This window comes from Octopus bimaculoides, chromosome 4 (genome assembly GCF_001194135.2).
Source record: "Octopus bimaculoides isolate UCB-OBI-ISO-001 chromosome 4, ASM119413v2, whole genome shotgun sequence".
In the NCBI taxonomy this organism is placed as follows: domain Eukaryota; kingdom Metazoa; phylum Mollusca; class Cephalopoda; order Octopoda; family Octopodidae; genus Octopus; species Octopus bimaculoides.
The window spans coordinates 69,005,152-69,010,465 of record NC_068984.1 but is presented as its reverse complement, the minus strand read 5'-3'; positions in this window follow the sequence as shown (position 1 = coordinate 69,010,465).

The following is a 5,314-nucleotide window of genomic DNA, read 5'->3' as shown; positions in this document are numbered from 1 at the left end:
TATATGTATATATATATATGTATGTATGTATGTATTTGTATGTGTATGTGTATGCGTGTATATAAAGATATTACATGCGGCGTCTTTGAAGGATCAATAAGTATCAAGATTGTTGCCATAGTAACGAAGCTAAAGCACGCAAAGTAAACCCGCTTGGAAAAGGCTGACCTTCAACTCTGCAGTGCATACGTACTAAGTTTAATGTTCTAGCTCAGTTCTGTTTACAGCAGTGTTTAGAAGGAAGGTGTGTAGCGTGTAATGGTCACATTGACCAACACAGAGGACGTTGTCATGGTGATACCTGCTCAGAGGCCAACGAAAAGATGCAGAAAGTGTATGGAGAGGGGTATACGAACTGCACACAAGTGTACGAGTGGTTCGAACGGTTCCAACATGGTTGATAAAGTGTCGATATTGACGAACGTTCTGGGAGAACCCCCTAACAGCAGAACTGAGAAAACAGTGCAGATGTGCGTGCAGCTGTCAGGGGAAATCGTCGAATCGCCATCTGTGAGTTATCATAGGATGTGTGGATTAGTTACTGTTCAGTTCAGTCCATTATTACAGAAGATTTGGGTATGAGACGCGTGTCCACACAGTTTGTGCCAAAACTGCTTTCGGGTGACAAAAAAGTTGCTCAGCTTTAAGTTGGACAAGATCTTGATTGTGTCGAGGAGGATGAAAACCTTTTGAAAATTCTGCGTAGGCAGGTATCACCAAGCTTTTGGCAAAATTTGATGCAGATGCTGTGTGATGGTCAATGCGATTATCACACGCTACCCAGCTTTATTCCAAGCACTGTTGTAAACAGCAGAAGTGAACTAGGACATTAAAACTTAGTGCACTTGCACAACAGAGATGAAGGTCAATCTGGGACTAGCAACATTACGCTGCATGCTTTAGCTTAGGTTACGTACACAGTTCATTTTGTACATAAAGGACATGTACAGAATTTCAGAAACACCAAAATATGACCTAATTACAGACATTACAAATAATAAATTTTTCTTTTATGGAAATATTACAATCTTTTGGAGTTACTTACGCGAAAAATGTAAAAATTAAAATGATGGTGTTTATGTGGAGAAATGTTCATTATATTTTAACAAGACGAAGATTGTGTTGTTTGGAAATTGTAAAATGTGTACTAGTGGACACGCAATAAAAATGAAATTTAGACATTGTTATTATAACGGCATGCCTGCTATCCCTTTAATGAGAAATATTGATTTCTAACGTAGGTACAACATCTTAGCTTTCTTTTTCTTTATTTTATGAAAGGCTTATATTCAAATTAACTCCAATTACTTGACTCGTTAGAAATTATCTTCCCGCTCGTGGAAAGATGGACAGTAACAACAATTTTGATGCGATTCGAAACCTGGATGTAAGAGGTGTAACAAATTCTGCCAATCTCATGACACTGTTGTCTATCCGACGTTCTATTAATTGTGCTAATCAACTTGCCTGTTTGAGAAATCATTCAGATTTAGATTGAATAAACAATTTTCCCGATGTGAGACATTATCAACATTAATTATAAATAGAAAAGAGAAGCAGTCCCATATTGAATATCCTAGTAGTTAATTCTTTCATAATTTTTGTAATATTTCATCTGATATATTTAATATGGCCCCACTTTCCTTTTCATAAATAATACATTTTTTTAAAATATAGCAACTCACATGGATGAGGTCAAGTTAGATGTGAAAAGATTACAGATAATCGTTGAGAATAGATTGACAATTAATAATGCTGATATATCGGTTTCAATTCAGAAGCACTTAAGCGTGAATCTTATTTGTAGCATGATAATAAATAAATGTTCAGAAATACTACACAAATTATCATTTAAACAATCATTGTTCTTTGGCATTGAAAATAAATTAAACTGATGACCAGCTACCGCTTTCTTTGAGTTTCATTTACATTTAACATCAACATGCTAGAACTATTGACTTTTGTTAACTCATTCACTTTCCTAATAGTATAATGTTATATTTTCACTTACCAATTTCAATAAAGTAAAATTCTGCTAGTCCAATGACTTCCTTTGTGAAATTCATGGACCAATTAAGTTTGCATGCATGTATGTTGCGTGTGTGTGCTTATATACATACATACATACATACATACATACATACATTCATACATACATACAATAATATATTAGGTTGTTTCACATGAAATGTCGTATATGAAAGGTAACAATAAGATGTTTTAGGAGTGTTAGAGAACTAATTTATTTAATCAAAGTATGATCCACGTTCGCTTATGATGTTTACCCAACATTTCTCTATATCATATATTCCGTTTGTGTTTCTGAGTTGCTTGAGTATGGGTCAGACTAAGTTCCAAAATTTGCCGTAATGGTCTGATCGGACAAAAGTCTTTAACAAGAAGACATGAAATTTACCGGTCGCTAGTTTTGCAAAAGAATTCATGCGTCAGATACAGTCGAATGCTATACTGAAGTCAAGTCCAAAACTCTGTTTTCCACCAGTTTGCCGAAGGTGAAAATGTACTGGTAAGTTACGCTAATGTGAATGATATTGTTAAGACTGTCAGTATGAACAATATTATACATATGAACTTATTCACAAGCGCCCAGCAGATCATGTTTCTACGAAATCTGCACTGACGATAATTAATAACAAAATGGGATAGAATATATTGCAGAATGTTTTTGTAAACAACTGTATCTATCTCTATTGAGATGTTTCGTGTGAAAATGGTGGATCAGTAATTTGGAAACGCAATACAGTGTGTTCCAGTCTTCGGGATGTTACATTCTATTACATTTTTCCAAATATAATGAGAGAGGAAAGGAAAGACAGAGAGAGAGAGAGAGAGAGAGAGAGAGAGAGAGAGAGAGAGAGAAAGAAAGAAATAATAGGTAGACAGGGGATAACTATGTGATGCATTATTTTAGGGTAAGGAAATTGACATTATCAGATCAGGCTGTGAGTTTTGTTAGTTTAAATCGTGAGGAGATGCTTTCGCCTTGAGAGTGATACAGACTTATCAAATCAAACTGTTTCATTTTTCAAACACAACAAAATTAGTGTCTTAAAACATACAGTTCATTGATTTGAAAGTTATCTTTAAATTTCACTTCAATCATAATCTATTTGTTTCATGTTAAGAACCATAGAGAAATAATAAAATGATGGTAAAAGCACAAAAACCATAATATGACTATCAATTGGATTGAAAAAGAAAATACGGATGATTCAAAACAGTTGACAGAAAGACAATATCTTAGAAGTATTGAACATTTTTTAATGTTCTTTCATCAATGTAAATCATTATTTTAATTCTGAATAATTGTACTTCAATAACAAATGTTTAGATGTCATACTTGTTGGTTGCACTCAGTCAGTAGCTTTATCTTTTGTAAAGACATAAAAATGAACTAAATTTCCGTTAAATTTTCAATTACACCTCCTCATACATACATACGCATTGATGCTATTTTGCTCTAACGCTGAAGGAGAAAACAATACATATTTAATGAGATTAGTGACTAGTTAAACGTTGGTATAAAATTCACTATATAAATAAGATGTTTGATTCTTGTTCAAAGAAATGTCAAGGAACTTTTTTTAAATAGTATTTGATGATTTTTTTTTCTTTGGCTTTTGAAGGGTAACCAATTAAATCTTTTTTGTCTGTTTTATGTGAAGCAGAGTAAGGTTATTCATTTCACTCTGTTGTGTATTTACACATCTGACTGACTAAGTTGCGGTTATTTCTAATTGAATAATCTCTTACGAAGGTGGCGTCACATTTTTCTTTTGTCAACATACAACTCAACACTTCTCCAGCATGCATCTATATTTTTCATAATCAGGGACCCTGTTTCACCCAGTAATAGGGTTCTGGGAGTTCAATCATCTTCAACAGTAGGAAAATAAAAATAATAAAACACTATACATGACAAGAAAAACAGATCCTAAATCATTGCACCCTTGACTGATCATTAACACACATCTATTACCATCCATTACATTCTCTACAAAGGTTAAAGCATTTTTAAATATGTCAACCTTGCATGGTTATCATACATACACTTTAGAACGAAAAGAGAACCTTTATCCTTTACTATTCCCAGTATTGATATGAAAAACGGTGCTTAACTCAAGTTCTTCTTGCAGCGTTAAGCAGATGACAGGTAAGTTTCTCCTGGAGAGGAAGTAGTAGTAGTAGGAGGAGGAGGAGGTAGTGGTGGTGGAGGAGGTGGAGGAAGAGAAGGGGGCAAGAAAAGGGTTGTCGTTGGTGGTGTCGATTCTGCTGTCGTTTAACCCTAGATTACCAACAACTGAGTAGCCATAACTGATCATCTCTTTTTATATACCTAAGACGACATTTTCTTTTTGCTTAGACGGTAGCAATGCAATTAGGCTGCTAATTTTGACAGGTCATGAGATTGCATAAATGCTTTCAAGCTGCGACTTTCCCTATAGAAGAATTTAAAACAGCACCACAGGCAAACAACCTCCCCAGTTTCTTTAGTAGTGTGTTGTCATTACTAAGCAATAGATATTTACAGCAATTTGAAGCAATCATCCGATTGCCCTGGAGCCTCAGTGCCGAGGATAGAAAACGAAACATCAATGTCACAACTCCTTGATCACTCGACTTTAGTCTCTAAAAAGGAAAATGTAATCCTCATCATACAGTCCAGAATGAAACTGTCCATTCTCGTATGGCATGTTATTTATTGGCAAAATCTTCACACTATCAAAATCTTTATATTCGTTGAATCACTGGACATTCAGATTTATTGTAGGAAAATAAATGTAGTTATTTTGAACATGGCATCACTTACACACTGATTAGAGAGATGAATTAAATTATAATGGTGCAAGCTGAGATCATTATTTATTAATGAGAGATTATTGTTTAATAACGAGAGGCAAAGAATGTTTCACAAAATATTGTGAGAATTTTTTTAAGAATTATACACTGGAGTGTTTTGTCGCTTCTTTCACAATGACTACTTTTGTCTATCTCTAGTTTATCCTAATATTATCTCATGCAGGCACTAAACCATGCATTTTGTGAGAGCATAGTATATTACGTCGTAGGACTTAGTTTATGGCGGGTACTTATTTTGTCGAAGTGACTGTTTGCAACAGTTGATTCTGTCATCTTGTTTTCTTGTTTTTTCTGTTTTTTCATAATTTATCATAGTCATGGCGTATTTGGTTTTCATAGAAAGTAACAGAGATTAGCAATAAACATTCTTTTATGAAAAAGAAAAAGAAAAACAACAAAAGTTTGGAAAATTCTAATAAAATATTTTAAAGCG